The sequence below is a fragment of the Sphaeramia orbicularis genome, chromosome 19, assembly GCF_902148855.1.
Source record: "Sphaeramia orbicularis chromosome 19, fSphaOr1.1, whole genome shotgun sequence".
In the NCBI taxonomy this organism is placed as follows: Eukaryota; Metazoa; Chordata; class Actinopteri; order Kurtiformes; family Apogonidae; genus Sphaeramia; species Sphaeramia orbicularis.
The window spans coordinates 38906604-38931476 of NC_043975.1; the positions used below are offsets into that span (position 1 = coordinate 38906604).

The 24873-nt window shown below is 38.2% G+C and overlaps 1 protein-coding gene across 1 annotated transcript in view; it reads right to left on the reverse strand.

Annotated features, from left to right (window-relative positions):
* The window catches only part of snx29 (sorting nexin 29), a 265361-nt gene that overhangs the window by 147818 nt on the left and 92670 nt on the right, over positions 1-24873 (reverse strand). The gene's annotated exons all lie outside the window — the stretch shown is intronic.

Here is a 24873-nt window from a genome sequence, read left to right on the forward strand (position 1 = left end):
GCTAACATCTGATCTATGACTTCAATATCTGCACCTGATGTCAACTCTTACATAAAAGATCAATTTGATTTTAATCTTCTGTTAGAACCTGAATAAAGAAAGTGTAAAAGCATCCGAAGTGGGACAAGAGAAGTGTTTGATATTGATGAGGTGATAAATGTCACTGGTATGAATCAAATAAGTTAAACTTCAAAGATCAGATGACAAGTTCGAATGTGATGTTTGTCTCACTTGACACACATGACACCAGCAGGTTTCCACATTGCTATGGTATTGCCAGCGACTACCCACTTAAGTGGCTGATGATCACTTAAAGGGGTCTTATTTTGCTAAACCCACTTTTATTAGTCTTTGGTACATTTATTTGTGTATTTGGGGACCCTAACAGTTCATAAAGTTTGAATTTGAACCCTCCAGGTGCTGCAAAGCTATCTTTACATTCATTCAAAATCAAAATCGAGTGGATTTCTACAACCCGTTTCAATTCCTTCTTAATTTGTTACGTTTTATAACTAGTTACATCATGACATTTGCACATATAAGGTCAAGACTTTCAAAGAACATTTCTCTTAGTATGACATAATTGTTTGTCAACCGCAGCGGTTGTAGTCCATACTGAAAACATGTCCAAACTTCGAGCTGATTACCTAAAATGTTCACTTGTTGGTTGTATTAATGAACTCAAGTGGCTGAACGGGACAGAGCAGCACAGTCAACAACCTGGAGGGGATGGGGTGTGAAGTGGTTCATGTGCATTTAAAGGGCCGGCACTCAAAATGACCTTTCGCATGTCATTACCCAAAAATAGGGTTGAAGATGGACCTGTAGAGTTTAATTAATGAAGAATTCAGATCCAAGCAAAAAATTTGCAGTTTATGTAGACCACAGGGAAAAGATTTAAAATGCATAATTTCTTTTTTTTTTTTTTTTTTAAAAGCAAAATATCACTCCTTTAAAGAAAAGTGAGCTTTTGTTGTCAGTAATCACCAAGCTTCATCAACAAGTGTCCCACTTCCTCCCACTATCTCCGTCTTTTTGCCTTCTACCTCTACCTCCACACAGAGTAGTGTCTTCGCTTAACTGACTGGCTTTTAGAAAGTCAATCTAATGGCTTTTTGGTTATTGTGTTAATAGGCTGTGCTGTTAAAGGGCACCTGAGCTGCCAACATCCACCTTAATCACACAGACCATTCGTTTTTGCAGACAGTGCTGTTCAGAGCTGCAGTTAACCATCAACTGCCCACTGACTGGCCACCACTTTACACTGATCACTAATGAGAAGGGTTAAAGAGGTCAAATGACTAACAACATTATTCAAAGCAGAAAAAAAAACACCAGAAACACCACAGAAGAAAGCTGCTAAGTGTAGACTGTGGATTTAGACATTAACTTGGGGACAGTATTAAAGGAGCTTTATCTACTCTATACTGTATATTCTACTTTAAAATGTAAAAGAATGGCATGCCATTCTACCAAGGATACAAATGTATTGAACTGAAGGAGTATATTCCCATCCACTAGAGGGAGTAGTAAGTCCCTCACCACAGGGCATTTGAACTGAGCATCAGAAAGTGTGAAGATGGGACAGGAAACAATTTTAGTCAAATAAAGTGACAAAGTGATCAAAGCTATTAGCACTGATGGTGTTTTCAGTTTGATTATGAAGCTTATGAAGGTATAAAGTGATTATGTGAAGTTATCTTTGATAAGTACAAAATAACAGTCTCTTATAACCCCTCACATACTGCATCAGCTGTTAGTTCACATTTTTCCTCTCTTAGTTTAGCTCTGATTTTAGACAAAAAACAGCCACAGTAAAACCACATATCCCAGTTTTCTGTACAGCTTGTGTTGTCAATAGCCAAAATAGAAATCTGTTTGGAATCATACAAACAAGGTCAGAGCAAAATGCAGCAAACATAACAGCACAACATAAAACACAACTTTATCCCTTGATAAGAATCATAATCAAACTCACCCATGCAGAGAAAACGCTGCCATTTCAGCATCAAACTTCACACTTTAGAGCTGTATCCAGTAGGGAGAACAATGGGAATGCTTCTATTTTTATCACTTTGTCACTTTCTTTTAGTCTGAAAGTTGTTTTCAGTCGCTCTTATTCTAAACTTAGCTTTGGGGTTAGCTTTAACGCCACTGAAGTCTGGCAAATTGACTCATTCTCTGCCATACAACTCTTTGACAAAACATCAGGACTCTTTTTTTCAAAACATTTAGCACACATAATTTTAGATATTTTTTTTTAGCATTTTAAAGAAAAAACACCACGTGTTTCTCCTTTAATATGACTTTTTGAAAAGCATAAATGTGGAAAAGGAGTATGCATGATTCTCCTCCTCTTTGCCAAAATAAATAGAAGTGACACTCCAACAATCTTTTCTCACCTTTAAATGAATAATACATGCCATACATTACTAAAGCAGAAGAAATATAGCTATGCAACCAGAAAACAACAGGCCCTGACATTTACAGGTGTTTAGCAACCGAGTTTCTCACATAGGGAATATGAAGCCATAGTAACAAATGAGCACGTCTGAGCCGTCCTGTCTGCAACGGATCGCTGCTCTAACATACACAGCAGTAACAGCATCTACTGCGATTCAGTGCACTTCACTGGCAGTTGGACAGAAAATACAATCATACTACACTTGTGAGAACATAAAATGAAGTGAAAGTAACGGATTATGTGAAAACCACAGAGTCTGGCCAACTCGTATGCTAAGGCCTTGAAGGGGAAAGACAGGGTAATTTGTTTTATTCAGTGTAAAAGGTGACAACTCAGCTGCGGCTTTGAGAAAGTAGATGAATTAAAAAAAAATTTTTCAAGCAATTTATAAAGCCTTGAAGTAACTGCATGTCACTCAGAGTACTTTGACAATCCATAAGATCTTTGGTGCTATTTTAAGCATGGCTTCTTTGCTTTATTTTGTCAAATATGAGTCACATTTGGGAATATCTTTAAGTTTTGGGCAAAGGTTGGTGAAACAGCACTCAGAATGCATAACTTTGTGGTCAATGAATTTACAGATCCATTTTTTTCCATTGTGTCATTTGATCTGCAGACTACGCTTGTAGAAAACACTACTAATACTTCAGACAAGAAAATGCGGTCACATCAATTCCTGTTCTGGTTTCATTTCACTGGCTACCTGTATATATCAGATTTAAGAGACCAGACTCAACAAAAAGTCTTTTATGTAGAGATTTATTGTATTTTACCTCACTTATTAAATATTTAAAAATACCTTGAATATTTTGTCTTTTATGTTTACACCTAATTTATGACTGTATCATCTTGGGTTCTAAAGTGCCTTGAACTGCTAGAGAGTTATGTATTTGTGTATTCCCAGAATCCAGAAGGACAAGAGCCTTGAGTTCTTTTCCATGCTATGCAGGTTTTCCACCTGGTTTTCCAGTTTCCCTCACCATCAAAAAAACCAAAAACCCTTGACTGAAGTATTGATGAAGAGATGGAGTTGGTTCCCAAGTGCCTTCAATAGCAGCTCCTTGCTCCTTATAAACTAAACGCTAATGCTAAAGATAGGTATTATATGTGTCAGGATGTGTAAAATGCAGGGACTGAATTTCCCTATGGTGATAATAAAGTGAGTTAATCTTTTAACCTTTTTTATTTTAGCCTTGGTTGGCCTTCAGCGTATTTAAGACTTCATGTCCAAATAAATATATATTTTCTTTAACAATATGTCATTCTTTAGTTGGGATAAACACGTCTGGATCAAGCTCTTTTATTACTTTTGGGCTCTTTTCTGCAGATGCATTTTTAGTCTGTTAAAAAAAAATGTCCCACAGTCTCCCATGATGCGTTGAAACCATTTCCCCCAGCCCCTGTTACCACATGTAAAATACACTACAGAGACCAAATAAGATTGTCATTCGCCTCACTGAACAGTTCATTTGTTGAGGAATGTTATTACAATGGCTGCAAATTAATATATTAATAATGTGTTGGTGTTCACATGCTACATGTAGCAGCTTTAATGAGGATTTGGTTCTGGTGTCCTGGGAGTGTTTATTAGAAAAAAGCGATTGTCTTTTCAGTGTTTGGAGACACTGAGTGTTTTAGACTGTGCCCTGTGCTGGTTTTGTACCCCTGCAGGGAGATGGGCAGCAGCGTGGCAGAATGAGCATTAAGAATTGATGTTCCCATCTGGAGAAACTAGGAGGGGTAGGAGGGGAGGGGAGGGGAGGGGAGGGGAGGGGAGGGGAGGGAGAGGGAGAGGAGAGGAGAGGAGAGGAGAGGAGAGGAGAGGAGAGGAGAGGAGAGGAGAGGAGAGGAGAGGAGAGGAGAGGAGAGGAGAGGAGAGGAGAGGAGAGGAGAGGAGAGGAGAGGAGAGGAGAGGAGAGGAGAATGAAACAAAATCCAAAACAAAATGAAACAAGGTAGGAGTGTAGAAACCGGGAGAGAACACAACACTAAAAAATAAAATAAACTGAGGGGTAGAGAAGGAAGAAGCTGTGCTTCTGCAACCTATTAGCAAGTGTAATTTAGACATTTCCTATTTTAGAGCTGAGGGAAGACCAGAGGGTTACAGAGGGAGGCTACTGACAATGACAGAGAGACAAAGAAGAGATGAAAGACAGAGGAGTCGACCATAGAGACATCAGAAATTACCGAGACAAAACAACAGCAACAAGACAGGGGCTTTTACCACCTACATTTTTTTTTTTTTTTAATCATATTGTTGATTATTTTGATAGATATATGGTCATTTTTGCATTGTTTTGTTGCTGAAGAAAGGGTGAATAAGGTAAACAAGGACATTCACTCACACTTGGAGAGTGAAATTTGTAGGTAGAGCATCTCTGTACACAACAGAGATTCATTTATAAGAGCGCCTTATATATTTCACCTTTATCAAACATCTGCTTCCCCAGTGGTGTGGATTCTGCATTTGATCATATAGCGATTTCAGTGATATTTTTGATTCATTGTTCAGCCTTAAAACACACCTCATATTCATACAAAACTGAAAACAAACCAATACAAAAATAATTTAGAAAAAGGGAGAGGTCCTGGGTAGTCCTCAACTTGGAAATGCATGTTTTTGGTGAAATAATGGGCAAATCCAATATTTGTTTAAAAGAAACCATGTGCTTTTTGTAAGACATGAGAGACCAAAAAGAAAACTCTTAGTTTAATCTTGAACACATCTAGTATTAAAACCACCTTCATATTTTAAAGATGCATATTGTGGCAAAACAGCAAATAAATTAGAAAAGTGGAGTAAAAGTAATTTGCTACTCCCCACTACTTGTTTTGTTAGTTTCTGACACCTCTAGGAAAAAAATTTGCGTTGTGTTGGTGTATAAAATATCTGTGATCAGTTTTGCAGTTAATCAACAATTACATTTATAAAACTGGGCTGATTTAATTTTTAAAAACCAATTATTTTGCTGAGTGTTGTTATTTTTGTCAGAATCATTCTGAATTTCAATGTTTTGTGGGTTCATTGTGGTATATAAAACACAGAAATAAGGTTAACATAGTGCCAGAATAAACATTAATTTATTAATTTTAATAAAGGAATTTCCCTAAGGATTTTCAGGATTTTAAATGCTGAATAAATACACAAAATTATATCTGTCCTAACATTGTTCTGATGATACTGTAACCAATATCTCCTTTAGTGTGTTAAACATTAGGATACAGTACTGTGCAAAAGCCCTAGTTCAGCATTAGGTTTGCTGCTTCAGTAAATGACATATGTGGTTCTCTGTCTCTGTATTAAGATACGATCTGGATATAGTGTATATGAAGTACAGTATGTATAGCAGTAAAAACTGAAGTTTCAGGAAAATAACAGCTTCTATAAACCAAAGTGGTAGTACTTAGTGTGACCTCAATTTGTACTTAACATGTCTTTAACTCTTTGGTTCAGACATATAGGATTTACGGCATTAATTTTCTGATGTTTTATAGCAGGTTTCATTCAACACACGTCAGATGTTTCTGTTTGTGCTGCTTCTTATCTTGGGGTCAAAGGTCACACTAAATAGTGACTAACCTTTAGAATACATTAACTTCATATTTTGGGTTTTTGGAAGCTATGCACGTATTTCCTGTATTTTCTCGTATTCAAAGAAATCATAATGAGAAATAAATATGTATGCTATCTTCAATCTGCAAAAACAAAAACAAACAAACTATAAAAAGTGGCTTAAAACTTTTGCACAGTACTTTACTTTGATGACACTGTATCCAACATCTTCATTAGTGTGTGAAATTGTTAAGACTTTAACATTAATATATGTATACTTCACAGATGGGGATAAGGATGAGGCATTTTTCCAGGTCCGTTCCCAGCCATTTACAGAGATGTCTCTCAATAAAATCCAACACCTTATGGGTAATCCTCCAGATACTGTCCATATCTTTGACACATACTGTACAACCAAATCACGACCTTGGATGTGATTCTATGCATTTATTCCATTCTATGATCATCATTAGCTACTCCATCACTGTCATGTTAAATCCAGACACAGAAAACCATATTGCCTTAGTCCGTCAATGCTGCCGCATGACACCACTACATGACATGTCTTTATTAAAAACACCCAAAACGGCGGTCTTCCTCCTCTTGGTGCTAATCCATAATGGATGAGGAGAATGACACAGATCACTGGCTCCATATGAGCCTCGGGAACAAAAGACTGCCTTAATTGAGAGACCACAGTAAAAGGACAAAAGAAGAGGTGGTGAGAGGGAAAAGGTGATTAATTCACAAGAGATGTGTGTGTTCAATGGTGCATGTTAATGTACATCTCCTCTACTCACCTCATCAACAGGTTGAAATCATTCCATCCTTCACCTTACACACAGAGGAAGGAAAACAGAGAGATGCAAAGACACACTTTGATGGTTGCTTTTTTCTTTCTCCTGCCTTCCAACTTCTGCTGGTATCATTAATCAAAGCCTTTGTCAAATCAGTGATCTGGTCTGGCTCATAAAGTGAGGTCAACGCACAGCCGAGTGGAGCAAGATGTCTTTCCGAACTATTTAACAGTGTACATCTCATTTCCTAGCAGGCCATTACAGTAAATCTACATTACAGAGGCCTGTCACCAGCTGTCCGCTTCTCCTCACACCACTACATGCTGAAACACTCATGAACACAGTGCCATCTATGGGCAACACACACAGGCCTGTGCTAAAGATAAAAGAAGATGGTGCATCTACATTAGGAGAAAGAGCACTAACACAAAGCCACAGGTTTGATCCCAATAGTCCTGACTTGGCCATTAATCTGTACTGTCAACTTTTTCTATATTGATACCATAAATTGGATTCATTATGGCATCAGTGTGAAGAAGGACTATTAATGCTCAAGCAGAGTTTCCAGTGCAAAGTTGCATGCAAAGTTTTGTGTTTTGTTTTGCTTTATATGGCTGCTGCTGCTGCTGCTGCTACATTTAACCATGATTCATTAATAATAATCAGGGGGGTTTTATTGTTTATTTATTTTTCAATAAAAGTTGGGCAGTACCACATGTCCATCCTTGCTGCTTTGGTCAGACTTCACAACCAGCACTGGATCCAGTAAAACACCCTCACACAACAGACTTTTCTTTGAATGTGCAATCTTAAAATACATAAAAAGTCTTACAATATGCTATTACTATGGTGTATTGTTCTTACTTCTTACATATTTTCCTGCACTACTTTATTATTATTAGTGTTTCACCAAGCTCCACTGCAAATTTTACCACTGTGGGAGTAATAAAAGATTATGTCATCTCGTCTTATTTATTCAAATAATGCAAAAACTGAGTTTACATACTCAAAATTTGAAGAAATTTGCTTTTAAGTTCCTGCTCACAAAATGCAAAAGTCAGATATTTAAATATAGAAATGTACATTAAACCCTACTCAATCTCTGCCAAACGCCTTTCAGGCCACACTGAACTAGAGAGTGAATGCTGAGGAAAGATAATAAAACTTAATCTTAAATTAATTCTTCATACATACTGAGAGTATCTGCATATTTTTACATTATTACAGATTTCACTGGCTTTCGAGGCATCTTTAAAGTCACTAAAAGGAAAACATAATACCAGCAGTAATGGAGTGCTGGAAGCAGGGCTGGCTCTTGGCATAGACCATATAGGCAGTTGCCTAGGGCGCCAACCACTGGAGAGGGCGCTGCTGGTAGGCCAAAAATACGTATAACAATAATAATAATAATAATAATAATAATAATAATATTAACAACAACAACAACAACAATAATAATAATAATAATAATAATAATAGTAAATAAAGAAATACTAGTACTCATAACGTGGTAATTTCTCATTAACTGTCTTAAAAATAAAGAAATGAAGTAAAACAAACAAAAAAATAAAACCATTCAGTGCTCACTGCTCAGTCATGTGATGTGTGTGTGTGTGTGTGTGTGTGTATGTGTGTGTATGAGTGAGAGAGACAGAGTGAATCTTAATGACAGCCATCAGGTGTCACGCACATTATCCAGATACAAGTTGCAGAATTTATCACCATCAAAAGGCCGTCCAAATTCCTCTGCTGCACAATTTTGAAGCAGAGAAAAGAGGAGGCGGAAAAGAAATTCAATAACAAGAGGTAAGTAACCTTTTTTTATTGTTTAAAAAAAAAACTTTAATGTTACTAGCAACAGCTAGCTGAATTGAAATAAAGCAAAGATGGCTAATAATTCTACTGTAGATGATTATGCTGCGTGATAGCTGCTAAGTCATCTGGTTTACTGGTGCTGAGCTGGTTTATATATGTTTCTATCTTGTTTACTGCTGCTTAGCTGGTTTATATATGTGTATGTATATATGTGCAGCATGAAGCAGCCAGTAGTAAACAGAGTGAAACTATATGTTTCTGTTTGGTTTACTACTGGCTGCTTTGTGCATCTCTCACATAACACATCAGTTATTGTGCTGCTGAAATTCAATTACCAGTAGGCACAAATAACACTGAAATAATAATTATTGTTAAAATATTGTTGAGCCTGTGTAACTGCAATTGTAGTGCAACCGCTTTTTTTAGTAATGCATAACCACAACTAGATATTTAATGTTATGTTGAACAATCACTGGTACAGCTAATAGTTTCTGTTGAAGCTACATGTTTTGCTTGTACTGTACAATAACAGTTAAATCTAAGCTACGTTTGTCCAGATGCTCTGAGAAAATGTTTGCAGCAACCCCGAAGGAGCTGCTGGAGAGGGGATTTCTGCTCCCATATCTACACCACTCTGAAGAATGTAAGTTTATACAATTATTAATGGTCTCTGATACACTGTAATGTTGTCATTTTAATTATTGATGTTGTTGGCAATATGCATCCTTACTTAAGGATCAATGTCTGTATTTCTATATGCAGCTTTGTTTGATTTGCTTCCAGCAGGTGAAAGAACCAGCAGAGCATGCACTGACACTATTCAACAGCCTCACGACACCCCATCACTCTTCCCAAAAAGAGAAGATGAGAGAAGTTGCCATCACCATCAGTTCTACAGACAATTAGTGATTGAGGAGAGGATCAAAAGAAGCTGGGTGGTTTATTCTTTGAAGAGAAATAGTTTACAAATCCATATCTCGCCAAAATGGCTACAGCTGGCCCTGGTTGGAGGGGCTTTTCTTGTGCTCTTCAGTTTTCGTGTGAGAACCCAGTGCATTACAACTCAGTGAAGCATGTGTGAAAGTTGTTGTTTTTTTCAGTCAGTCATATTTTGCACAACTGTCAACCTCCAACTGCTTCTTATTTAATTTGCCTTTACCCATGGCTGAGCCTGTATTGCCTTTATACAGCTTCAAGATTTTTTCTACTTTTTTTGATCATGTTCTTGTTTCTTTTCCTATATTCATAGTATTTTTTTCTTTTTATGACACGTTAGCTTTCCCTCCTAGCCAACAAATAAGAAGCTGGAAAGCACAGCCATGGAACAGGTACTACCAACACCTACCATGTTTTGCATATGCTACCTTTTATCATACAAACAAATAAGTCCTGTATCTAGCAGAAATGGCCGTAGGATATATTGTCATGTCAAAAATGTCATGCTCACTCATTCTGCCCAAAATGCTAGGGCCAGAGCCCTGTGAAGCCACTGAGTAAGTATTGTCAAATGTAATACCACTAATGGCCACCAGACAGATGACTGGCTCCAAAAGCCCTGGTTGCCATAGACTTGCACTGGCTTCTCTATATTCTCTATATTAGGTAAATATTTTTCTTCTCCCAAGAGTCATTCTGGTTTCATTCTCTTTTTTTAATCTCTTTATTACCTCCGCCAAGGAGGTTATGTTTTTGCCAGGGTTTGTTTGTTTGTTTGTCTGTTTGTTTGTTTTTCTGTCCGTTAGTGTGCAACATAACTCAAAAAGTTATGGACAGATTTGGATGAAATTTTCAGGGTTTGTTGGAAATGGGATAAGGAAGAAATTATTAAATTTTGGTGGTGATCGGGGGTGGGGGGGCCCACGGGGGTGGGGGGGGGCACTGATCAGTTAGTGTGCAACATAACTCAAAAAGTTATGGACAGATTTGGATGAAATTTTCAGGGTTTGTTGGAAATGGGATAAGGAAGAAATGATTAAATTTTGGTGGTGATCGGGGGTGGGGAGGCCCACGGGGGGGGCCACTGATCAGCCTTGGCGGAGGTCTGCGCTCTCCGAGTGCTTCTAGTCTTTGTCTTTAAATTATTGCTGCATTAATAAGATATTGGGCAAAATGGAAGGCTGTATTAAGTTTCTGCTTATTAAATAAAACATTTTTCCTTAAATAGCTCAAAAGTAGTTGTGGTCAGTACAGCAAGTTACAATAACAAGGCAGTCAAATGATTTTGTTACACAAATGTTTGTTAATTGATGATTTCACATTTTCCTGTGTCAATAAGCAAGTACTTAGCATTAGCTAACCTCTTACACATCTCTAGTTCCAGCCTTTAGTCTGAATATGCTTCTAAAAAACCAACATGGTGAGGGCCATGTTGACCCAAAATGCAAGCTGGCTTCAAAATGTCCAAAAATCTACTGAGAGACATGACTCCATTCATGACCATTGAGTCTATGATTTTGTCCGTGTCACATTTAATGGCTTCCCTGCAATAACTCTATTTCATTTTTAGAAAGTAAATTTGTAAAACTGTCAGACTTTTTAAGGATCTGCTGGACCCTAGTTAGGATCAACCAGGGAAAAAATATCACTTAACCATTTCCTTAACCATACAGTTGTCATTCACGCTGACACTGAGACCTTGACAAAGTTCAACTACTTCAACTTCCTAAGTTCCTAAACAAACATTACCAACACGCATGTGTGATTTAATCAATAGAAGAGCCAATTACGCAGGAGATGAGGATGTTATCACACATAGAAGTACAGGCATAGCTAATCACTGGAGGTGGCAGCAAGTTTCAATCAGCAGCACCTGCTCTTCATGTACTGAAAACAACTGTGTGGTGTCACACTTGTTTTTGTAAACTTTTCAGCTTCACTTTCAGTCTGACACCTGGCTCATTCATAAAGCACCGTGGTACTGTAGATAATAACTTACGACACCAAAACTTGTCAAGGTTTATTAGGTGGCCTTTAATCATTCCAACTTATCTGCAAGCTTTTCTTTTGTTGAGCCTAATCAGCAAAGTCATCCTGAAATAGAAAATATGAAGAAGAGGAAAGTGGCATCTGAGCCTACTAAGCTGTGGAAACAAGAGGACTGACCCCTGCTGTTTTGCTGATGCAGAAATCTGCATTGAGCAACATTTCAAGACAACAAAAAGTACATCAGATCGCCTTCAGATGTCTTGTCCCTGGCGTATGCAAAACATACACTCATGCGCAATCATTAGGCAACCAAGTTTCAGGAAGTAGTGGACACCCTCTCTGATGTCAACAGCTTCCCACAAGACATTCTTGACACTTCTATCCATATTCATAGTTACACCACGAAGGAAATGTTACAGAGAAAAAAAACGCCACTTCAGAAGCTTTTCACACATGCACGGGATGAAAAGGACGTGGGCTGCAGCAAAAACACTCTAAAGTGTACTTTTGTGTTTTGTTCTCGTTACCAGCTCCATTATTTGCTCTCTGACGACAGCCCTGTCATGGCAGCACATCCAAACACAGTGAAATATCAGAAGCTATGGGTGGTCAAAGGTCCGGAAGACAATCAAATATACATACAGCTCTTTATTTATATCTACACATCCACTCTGCATTAGCATGGATTATTAATGCAAAGAGAGAGAGGCGGAGAGGAAGAGAACAAACACGAGTGTAAAGATGAAAGATGCAGGAACAGTAAAGGAGAAAACGGGACGAATGAGATATAAAGGAAGCGAAATGAGAGAAAGCGAAAAGCGGCAGCATGAGAGAGAGAATGAGATTGCATAAGGCTTGGTGCCAGTATTAAATATTTCAATCACAGATTGGGTTGCTATGAAAATGCTTTTGATCCAGACTCCAAAGGACTTTTACAAAACAAGCATTTCTTTGAGTTGGCTATGGCACAGTGGGATTCACCGAAGGAGAAAAAAAGAAAGAAAGAAAAAAAAAACTTTCTTCTCTAAGTGAATTCCCTCCAAGTCAGTTATCTTCATTTTACCGTCGAAAGTTATTTTTCATCTTCAGCAGTTTTGTTCTTACTCCAACATAAAAGACACCTTGAGCTTTGCCTGTATTGTGAGTGCTGAGCCCATGCTTGAAGAGGTAACAGGCAGTAGCAGGGGGCATGTAGAGGATAAGAATATAATGAACACACTGGTTTAAAATTCTGTGAATATTTTGCACTAATCAACAAGCCTCATAAATATATACACAGAGAACTAACACATGATAAAGCTGTATGTCATATCACTTAATGTTGAAGTGCTACAGAATATTACATTTTTATGTGTAGAGATGAATGGTGACAGACAGTCAAACATCTTTAAAGCATTCAATTAAATTCTGTAATTACCCTTCAACACATTGTAATTCAAGTGATCTGACAGGAAATAAGACTTATGTAGTTCCTTTTAGTTCTGTGTAGAGGCTACTGAAAATCTTCCCCTTGGTTTAAGGCTTTGGTACAGGTTAGGCCAATCATCAGGTATTTTCAGGGACCTGGTGGGGGGTTAAATATGTTCCTGACAACTTCTCCACTGAAGTGACGTGGTAGCTCCCTTAACCATGACAACCAAATATCATGTTGCTGAGAAGGCACAGATTTTTCTCAGGTGAATAGTGGAAACCTGAGCTATTACTGCTTATACACTTAGGATGAACTTTTAATACACTGCCCGTCCAAAAAAAAACCCACACTTGTTGGACGTTTCATTGGATCACCTTTAGCTATGATTACGGCACGCATCTGCTGTGGCGTAGTTTCAATAACCTTCTGCAACGTCACAACATTTATTTCCGTCCATAGCTGCATTCATTTTTCGCCAAGATCTTGTATTGATGACGGGAGAGTCGGACCACTGTGAAAAATCTTCTCCAGCCTATCCCAAACATTCTCAGTGGGGTTAAGGTCTTGACTCTTTGGTGTTCAATCCATGTGTGAAACTGATGTCTCATGGTCCCTGAACAACTTTTTCGCATTTTGAGCTTGATGAATCCTAGCATTGTCATCTTGGAATATGCCTGTGCCATCAGGGGAGAAAAAAATCCATTGATGGAAGAAGCTGGTCATTCAGTATCAGGTTCAGCAGACCTCATTCTTTGGGCACATAACGTTGGTGAACCTAAACCTAACCAACTGCATTGACCCCACATCATAACACTGCCCCCACAGGTTTGTACTGTAGACACTAGGCATGATGGGTAATCACTTCATCCATTTCTCTTCTTGCACTTATGTGCCCATCAATGTGGAACAGGGTCAATCTGGAATCATCAGACCACATGACCTTCTTCCACTGCTCCAGTGAGTCCAATCTTTCTGCTCCTTAGCAAACTGAAGTCTTTTTTCCTGATGAGCTGCACTGATAAGTGATTTTCTTTATGACTACATAGCTGTTCAGTCCCAATCCTGTCAGTTCCCTCCCACTTCCTCCAACAAGATGGTTCCCCACTATCCTTCCAATTTTTAATAATGCATTGGACAGTTCTTAACCCAATTTTAGTACTTTCTGCAATCTCCTTAGATGTTTTCTTTGCTTGATACATGACATTAATTTGACCCTTCTGAAACAGATTAATATATTTTCCATGACCACAGGATGTGTCGTTAACTTCATGGTTGTTTAAGAAATAGGAAGCTATTCACTCAGTTCTGTTGTTTTCTATCTAGAACGGTTGGGATGTTTATTTATTTATTTATTTATTTTTATGAGAACAAGGAATAATCTGGTCCCCTCATCAGTCCATACCACTGTTGTAGCAGGCACGGTTTCACATTTTATCAGAATACCTCAGGAAATGCAGCAAACATCTGATCAAGATGAGTCAAATGTTTGCTTCATTGGAATTTATTTGAAAAAAGTGTTTCTGTTTCTTCTACACACATACTTTTACATTCAAACGTCATCTCTGGTATCACTTTATTTTAAAGTACACACAGTCAGCATTAACTAATTGCTTAAAATGCAAAAGATAGTTGCAAATTGGAAAACAATTTAGAAATTATAGCAGTTTACACTATGAAGCAGTAATTGATGCTAAATTCAGCATGACCACATTCTACAACTATGAGATTATTAACTCTTAACATTCTTCTGTCAATTCCTTCAGGGACTTTCCAGTTATCTACCATGCTCCTTCATGAGTCACAACATGCTGATAAGCACAAGGTTCAGTAACTGATACATTTTGTGAGTCTGGCAGCAAAACATTGAAATTGTTTTCCAGGTACACTCCAGAACCATGATATATCAATAAGGGATAAAACGGCTCGACTAAGAAGATGTCAGTTGAATGAGAGGTCTTCAGCTTTCAGGAAGAAGCAGGTAAGTGTAGTTTCCAAAAAGCGCTAACCATTTCTAAGATTCTACAAACTCTAACAATCAGGGTTCATGCAGCATTTTACAAAATTTTGATCATCCAATTGCCCTCCAAAGCTGTAATGCAACATTCTACTTAAAATTTATGTAAATATATGATGCTTCTTATTATTAGTTGTACTTTTTAGCCACATCGTAAGCTATAGTATGTTATAAGCATTAGAGCTGCAACTAACGATAATTTTAATAATCGATTAATCTGTAGGTTATTTTAATAACTTATTAATTGACCAGATAAACACAAAAGACTCAATTCTCAAAGATCGGTATTAATCCCAAAGCAATATTGGCTGCAGACAAGTCACTAATGATTACATCCCCGTAATGGCCTTGGCTATATTTAGTGGGCACTAACCTGCTACTTAGACTTGTTATGGCTAGAGACTAGCAAACTATAGTCTTCAACCAGCTCAGGTAGGTAACGTTAGTCGGATGGCCTGATAAACAGACATGGATGAAAACATCATAATTATGACGATAGTGTCTAACTAGCTAGTGGGCTAAAGTAATCACGAGGCATAGGACTATCTTAAGCTAGGTTTATGTTTCCGGTGGCCACAACAGCCCGTTAGTTTTGTTACATTAACAGTGCACAACGTTTTGGGAAAATGGCTGCCATGGCCACCGGGAACATAATGTAAACCTAGCTTTAAAAATCTGGCCCGGCATCTGAAGCCTCAGCCATGCTGTTTTGTGTTTTCCTGTCACAATATACAGCATGCAGGCATGCCTCAATACCAACATGCTCAAGATTCAACGAATCGACTGCCAAATTCATTGCCAGCTGTTTTACGAATTTATTTGGATTGATTGAAACGATTCGATATTGCAGCGCTAATAAGCATATCTCTTTTCCACTTCTATGACAGATAAAAGAAGGTAGATGTTAATACAGATGATGTCAGATGGCATGCAAAAATTGCAATTTAACTTTGAGCTCAAGAGCAGAGGAAGATATGGCCTTAATTGTGATGCCAGAAACTGCAGATCCAATTAATCTGAAAAACCTCTGATTCTAACTAATATTATCAGACATGAGCCAAAACAGAACTTATTTTTGCCTCATTCATAGGCTTTGACTACTCTCAATGCAGAATCTATTCAGACCAATGAACTGATTACATTAGCTCCAACAATACTCTGGTTGTCATTAAATCAAAACATGGATGTTTGCTTGTTGTAAAGCTACATAAGACATCAGATATGGCAAAGGTGCTGTACTTAACTGCAGGTTGTGCAGATTTCCAGATCTTCTATCCATCCTAGGTACACTTACACCTGCATTTTATTCATGAGCTGGAAAATTAAACTCTGATTACCCCTGACACCTGATAATATCAGAAAATGACATACATCACTTGTAAATGACTCAACCCCTCTGTGTGTTGTTGCAGAGAAGGCTGCCTGGCACTCAACCAAAACAGTTCTTCACCTTCATCAGTATTCTCGGTCGGATGTGGTTAGTTAGTTGGGAAAAGACAGGTAAAGCTCAAACTGCGTTCCCAGAGGAGGGGAGAAAAGGAACGAGATGAAGGCCCTCAGAGATCTGCTTCTTATCCTCAGCGCACATATTTGACCAATACAAAAGAGTTCTCTGAAGCCGAGATGAGAAGGTTGTCAGGAAGGATAAGAAGCTGCTGCATCCCTCATCATCTCTTCCTTCCTCCTTAGTTGCTCCCATCATCCTCTCTGCTTATCCTTCTCCACCCTTTACCCTTCTTCTCTCTTACATTCTCAAGAAAAGTGGCATCAGTACCAAAGTATTAGAGTGCTCACATTTTTTTTTTTACTTTTGTGTGTTTGATTGTGTGACACTGTGTGCGAGTAGTTTGACTTTTTTAAGTGATAACTTTCAATTTCTCAGGTATTCAACTGTTATCATCACTATGTTTTATGTTCTCTTGGTTATATTGCAAATGAGACCAATACCTCAATATATTCCAAGATTAAAAAAAGATTACAAGAGGATAGCCTTAATAAAGAGAAGTCCCACCCCTTCCAGTGTGTATCATGGGACCTAACTTTAACTCTTTCAATGTCATGGGCCGATTAAATCGGCTTTACGAATACAACCTTTAAACTGCCACGGGCCGATCAGATTGACTTTGGAGAACACGCCATATTTGTGTACAAACAAACCATCCACCCCCATTTCTTTCTCACATTTCGATGACGTTCTTTCTGTGTCCCCCTTTTGAGACCAATCAGACGGGAATTTGAGGTCACGCGACCGAATAAATTATGCAAATTACGATCAATAATGAATCGGCTGCGTCCGGTGCGTTTTGAATCTAAGTAGCAATCGGTCGGATGTTACAGAGCGGTTTTTGACCAAGGAAGAGCTCGCGTTTTGCGTTTTGAATATTTCCTGCAGAATTCTTCAAATATTATAAAAACGACGTGAAATACTGAAAAACGGCCAAATTCTGTGGCACTTTTAAGGCTTATTAGCCCCTTAACTGTCTGGCACCAAAAGAGTTAAATGGTGGTCAATGGCAAGAGATAAATAACTGTTTTCATCCCATCTGAATTGGGCCAGCATTTGAACAAGTGTTGTTTGTCAATTTAAAAGATCATTTTACAAGTCAAAAAAGTTGCAGTTCGGTGTAAAAGCAGAAAAGTAACATCAAGTTTTGTGTGAAACTGCTCTCAGGCCAGAAGAGATATGTGTAATCAGAACAGTTCTTACCTTAGCACATTTTCAATTCAAGAGTTAGGTAAAAAAAAAAAAAAAGTATTAAAATCGATACAAGTCACACCAGTCTGGTCACGTTGAAGCTGCAGCGATGTCTTCAGCATCCCTGAACCGACTGTGGACAGAGTGACATCACCTCTGTGACATATATTTAGATATTTTGAAATCTGATACTTTGACCATTTTACCATAAAATGTGACTTTCTTGTAAAATTGTCTTTTAAACTGACAAACATCAAAAGAGTAAATCACATAGGTCAATGTTGTAAATCTACAATGATTTTAATTTTTTTAAAATTACAAAGTGAGGTCGCATGGAGGATAACCAGAAGAGTTTGGCCTTCAGCTCTCTTTTAAAGCTGAAAAAAGTAGAATGAAACAATGCTTGATATCACATATTATTTACAAAACCATTGATTAGTAAAGGATCCATACTGTTGAGAGTCTATTGAACACATTGAACCAATAACATTAGTCAAACCACAGCAGGGCTAAGTAATAGGAAAATTTAGCATAGTCTTAAATGTAAATGAGGCTTCATTTCATACATGCACTTCCATTTAGCTCCATGACACACCTTCTAGTGTTAGTTTTTGTTTTAGATAAGTAAAATAGTCTCATCAGTACTATCCTAACTAGATACAAGTGAATTCTACTGATTTTTTTTTTTATTTTTTACAAAATGTCTTCCACTATCCAAAATTCTCCAAAATTTGGTGGCTGTCCAGGACCCACACTACGAAAAATACACTATGACTTATGACTTCTTCCACTAACAAACCAATGCTGCATAAATACATTTGGCTCATTAGAGACAAACCTATAAGCCAGGGATGGAATATCAGATATCGGAATGTTAATCATGAATAGCAAGATCACATCAGAAATTATTTCAGATGATGACAAGTAATCACCAACTAGCATACACAATAAAGAATTCAAATGCTACTACTGACAACACCAGTCAAAATCCAATGGCAATATACACAAAGAGACACAACAGATGTACCTTCTGTCAAAACAATTTCTTTCAAAGTCTATTCTTTTCCCCAAGAAAAATCTTTTTTGACTTGTCTTGATACAGAGAATAAATCATTTGGATATGTCAGTCCAATTTGTTCATTTTAATGTTTTCACCACTGAGCACATCTCCATAGAAGACGCCCCTGTTCTCTGCATGTCTCTGTGAATGTCATGTTCTCTGGTGAAGCCAGTTTTTGTTTAGATTGGGTCCAGGTTCACCAGAACACAAAGAGCCCCCCAGAAAAGATCACTCCTCCCCTACTTAAGTTAGAAGAATGACTTCACACAGCTTATGCTCTGCCAAATGGTGAGCAAATGATAACTGAGAAAGTCAGCTTTAGAGCAACAACAGTCATAAGAAGATGTGAGCAGCAGAAAATATTCAACTGCAGGGAGTAACCAGAAGCAAGGACATTAAAATTACAATGATACTGCAGCTTCTGTATTTATTTCTACATTTTTTAAGAGAGCAGAAAAGTGTTTTTGGAAATATTCATGAAAACAGCATCTAAGCTGCATGCCTCTGGGCAGCTAAGCCCATGGCAGCATCTGACTGACATCTGAGGGTCTGTGTTGCTAGGAAACATGCTGTCAACTGCTACGGTGCTGCTGTGGAGCACAGTATACAGTAGTTCCTACAGTTTATTGTACACAGTCCACAGTGCAAGGTTATTACCTACACGGAACTGACGACATGTTTACCTTTAGGAGATTTAACATTTAAGAACTCTCTCAAGCCCCCTTCCACTCTAATCTTTTCTCCTCCTGTACTTACACCATATTGTACTTCATTGTACAGTGTTTGTCTGGTTCTTCAGACTTTCATCTGTGCTTACATTAAATTTGCAGACTGCAAGATTGAGGACATTTTGCAGTTATGCATGTTGTTCTTTTTGCCTTCACTCTGCAACTTTGGGAGTAGACTAAATAACTTTGCTTGATTCACCTACATCCTGTTATCACCATCTATGTGAGTGTCTTCCTCTACTTGACACTGATTGCTTGATTGAAGTATGTTGCCAGTCATTTTAAACTTCTTCTGTCTTCTGTTTGTTTGGTTTTTTTTGCTGGTTGCAGTTGCTTCTGCATAACTTCCTATAATAAACCCAAAAGGCTGAACCATCTAAAAAAGTGTTTTCACACGGTAAATTGCCTGAACAATAGTTTAATTAAGGGCTGTCAAAATTAACATGTTACGGCAGATTAATTCATCATCATGATTAATCTGATTAAAAATTTTACCACAATTAGCCCATCTGCAGCACAAAATGACTCTGAACATCTCTGGCAACTCATTTCGGGCAGTTTGTCCAAGTAGAGTTACCGTCGCGCATTCGCAAATAGGCAGTTGATCTGGTAATGACAGGCAACAGAACCAACCCATGAAGATGGAAGGCGCTAAACAGCACCTTGGCCCTCTGGATGGGATATTTGTGTACAAAAAACCTCCAAGACGAAACAGTTAACCAACACGAAGTATTATGCACACTCTGCAGGAAGGAGTTTACTTTTCACTGAAGCACTTCCAGCTTAAAACACCACAGTAACGCAAAGCATATGTTAGTCGGTGTCATGGTCTGGATATAGGCATGACAAAAGGACACCGACAACAAAGTATGCAATAAAGAATGAAGTGATTGATTTACAATAAATAAAGAGAAATGTGCAAACAATATAACTCGTATGGGATGTGGCATCTGTAGCATCAGTAACGGGGTGAGTGTTGAGGTGAGCGATTGTAACACATGTGAGTGTTGTATGGCGTAAAACAAAAGACAAGAGTAATGAAAAAATACAGGTGGTCTGGTGCTAGTGACGGCCTGAGCGGCGAAGGAGAGAGAGTGTCCGGCGCTTTACTGACGGTATAAATAGACATGGCGCGTCAGGCCCAGATGTGCCACGCATGTGCGCTGGTCCGCCACTAACTCCACCTGCAGGCAAACGTTAGGACAGACCAGCAACCCACATGACCAAAAGGGAGGGGTCATGACTGTCAGGGATTCTGTTAGCACTTCGGCTAATACGTAGCCCAGCTTGCGACAAGCACGTTAAGTGCATATATATTCCCCTCTTTTTTGAGTCTGTTTGCTCATGTAAAATTAAATGTGATTAATTTAGATTACAAATTAATATTTAATCGCAATTAATCAAAATTAATCCACATCAACTCCGTGATTAATCCGATTAAAATTTTAATCATTTGGCAACACTAGTTTATCTTCATCCAGAACAAGACCACCTCTGTCAGTCGGAAGAGCATTTTGGCTTACATCATAGTCTGGAGACATTTGTTGGCGAGTCCATTCCAAGCTACTGTAGAACACAGAGGTGCAACATGGCAGACTCCACGGAGGCAACCAATTCTGTCTGTAGATGTAAGTGGCTGGTTCTAAGGTCATTAAGCATAAGAATTCTCATTTTCACTAACAATATCTCACCCTGTGAATAGATCCCCCCTATTTGTGACACACATGCCTCTATATCTGAATTAAAGGTGTGTATATATGCAACTTTTCTATGTGCAATATGGAAACAGAACGTAATCATTGAAAACAGCTCTTTAATGGAGTAGATACAATGGTCACACAAATCCAGTTGCCTCCAGGGTACTGAGATGTTTTTTGCACATCAGGAATGCATAGTGTGTCAAAACCACTCAAACTTGAAAGTATCTGTTACATTTCTATTTGAAGTTGGACTTGCACAACTACCTGACATTTGTGCAATATTTTGACAGTTTTATTTTTATTTTTCTTATGTTGTTAAAGTTTTGGTATTGTTAAATTGTTCAAAATGTTGTCAGCATTTTACATAAGGTCAGACAACATTTCAGTGTTCCTCAAATATGGTCTGGATCTGGATTCTATTAGCGTACACCATTTAGGACACTGATATTTGGGACATTTTTGACATTTTTCTGTTATTCTCAGAAATGAGGACAGTTACTAGGGAAAAAAATGCTGCATAACAATATCTATCAACATGATCCACAGTTTGAGACTATACAGATACTACAGTTTGGTTTCCTTTTTGTTTCTTTTAGTGTATGAGGGTTCCACTGTGAAAGATGATTAGTTTTACTGCTTTGAGGCTCTTTAACTCACATCTTGCCTTATGTTAGGCTGTTTATGTTTGAAAGAAGTTCTTAATGAAAATTCATTTATTTTCTGAAACACTTCATTCTTGAGAGGGTTGCAAGGGTGCTGGAACCTACAATGGCCACTAACAGGCAAAGGCAGGGTACACACTGGACATGTTTGACAGTTTATCGCAGGGTTGACATACAGATGAACAATTATTCACTCTCACATTCACACCTATCATTCATTCATTCATTAGTGACCTTGAGATTGACCCTTCAAGGTCACTCAAGGTCTAAGGTCATGGACCCAAATGTAAGTCCATGTATGACTTCTTATCAGTGCTCAATAGTAACTATATTGATATCTCTTACCATTTAGATGTTATAAGCCATGAAAATATGGCCCACTATAAGTACTGGCAAATATTTAATATTTCAAAAATTCATCAAAAATTGAAAAATCTAAATATCTCAAAATTCGGAAAAAAAACATTGTAGACATTGTCCCAAGGAAACTACATATAAAATTTTAAATGAATCTGATCAGTACTTTTGTCAGAGACAATATTTGAAGAAATTGCTAATGAAGACGCCACCGGACACAGTGCCCTCACAACAGCTCATGGCCTATCGGCGGGTGAGCTAATAATAATAATGATAATAATAATGATAATAATAATAATAATAATAATAATAACATACGGAACATAATGTCAAAGATGTTGGCTCTTTGACCCCAAGTATGATATATTGTATTTATCATTTGGTTCAATATATTCCCATATCAGTACTCTGTCCCATCCTACTTTTCTGTCAACTCTTTTTCATTTCCCCACTCTGCCAGCTGTTCACACATGAAAGTATGCATTCTTCTTACCTGCACCTCTCCTCTAAAGCCCTTTAAGTTTCAGCAGAGAGTAGTGATTCTCAGCACATAAAGAGCAGGATTAAGTTGTTTATAAAGCCGAGTTGTTATTACACAGCACATTAACAAGCTAAACACTCCAACATTAATCAAATGCATGTGCAAAGTATGCACACACAAATATGAGGGTCTTAGAGTGAGACACAACCCGTGAGTCACTGCGAAGCTGTGAGGAAGAGACAGAGATTTGATGGTTTGCTGGTGGTACTTATTCAGGAGAGAGTTTGCAGCGGCTTCTTAAAGACTCCATGGGGCTTCAAATGAAAGGGCTCCAAAGGAGCGTGGATAGTTATCTGTGTAAGACTCTAAGCATTCATACCAAAATCCCAGCAGCGCATCCAAAAAGAAAAATAAAACTCATAATCAAACCCAGACATCAGTCAAAACAGATTACCCCCACTCGCAAGGAAACTCAATCTGAAACTAGACATGAAGAATGCTTCTTTTGTGTTGCACCAGGTTCCTTGAAAGGCAATACAAACTAAAAACAGTACTGTAGGAGAACTTGGAGATGTCTTTTCTCTGGGTGGCTCTTGTTTTCTAATTTCCTCAGTGCCTGTAGTAATAATAATAATAATAATAATGGATTAGATTTATATAGCACTTTTCTATGAACCCATACTCAAAGCATGTATTCATTCACTCTCACATTTTCCCTCTGGTGGCGGTAAACTACATTTGTAGCCACAGCTGCCCCGGGGCAGACTGACAGAAGCGTGGCTGCCAATCTGCGCCTACGGCCCCTCCGACCACCACCGAACATTCACACACATTCATACACCAATGTGAGTAGCAGCACTGGAGGCAAGGAGGGTGAAGTGTCTTGCCCAAGGACACAACAGCACATGGACAGAGTGGGATTCGAACCACCAACCCTTCGATTACTGGACGGCCTGCTCTACCATCTGAGCCATGGCCTGTCTCTTACATGACCCCACAGCGGTATGCTGTAATTTGTTGTGGCATTGCAAGCTTCAGCCTCTGCAGTCCTTGTACCACGTCCTTATAATCGCATTGATCAAAGACCGGCGACTCATCCATCCTGTACTACAGCAGATAAGGCAAGGAGGATTACCCACATATTCATTTTTAAATTTTGTCCTATTTTCCTGTGTTTCACTACTGCGATGTTCAATTGTTATTACATAGATGCAAACTTCTTTAGTGTCTGCTGGGATCGCTGCTCTACTGTGAAATCCAAACAGAAGCTGAGAGAAGCTTTTCAACATTCAATCACTCCTGTTTGTCAAAGCTCTAAACTGCAGACTTCAAAAGCTATTCAAGTAGAGATGTAAAGTAGTCAGAGCAGTTGCCGACTATTATTTCTTTATCAATTAACCAAAAAAAGCTGTACAAAGAAAAAAAAGTGACTGACTCATACGTTGACTGAAAGTGAGATGGACAAAGCTGTCAGACTCTGGAAACCACAGTCAGGAGTGATTACAGTCTTTTTGTAAAATCTGAAAAGAACGCTGCAATGACAGGAAAACAGGAAAAAACAGCTTTACAAAGTGTGAGAATGAAAAACAAAAATGCAATTAACATAAAAGGGTTTCACAGATATGACTGGTCTAAAACAATAAGCATCAACAATACCTGCCACATTCAAAACAATGAATCCACATCAACTGCTGAATATTAGACTATGTCAGATGAAGTTCATTTACAGTTCAGCTTAAAATCATGACCACTGATGAGGTGGAATCTATATTATAAAAGCCAAGTGGCCTCTATGTGTGTGTGTTTATGTGTGTCTTGGGATTCACACAAAATTCGGAAAGAGGTGACTGCTGCAGTTTGGCATACCTCAGTATTTTTGGTCAAGGATCAGTCTAGCAAAAATGGCAAGTTGATAGGACCAATATTTGGAAAATATTAGTAATTTTGGAATAATAGCCTTACAATCACGTTGCTATACCCAGAATGCTTTAGCAGTGAGTGCTGGACAAATGCTGTACAGCATGCACGAATACACAACAGCATAAAAGCTATCATAGCCACAACCCGTGGATCCCCACGGGTCAACACGCTAGTATAATCATACACTTGCAAAGAAGAAGAGTTGTGTTTTCATTACCAAAGAATGTGCCCACATCATGTAGCTCCAAATGGACTTCTTAGTCTCCTATTTATGTCGCGACATAGAGCTGG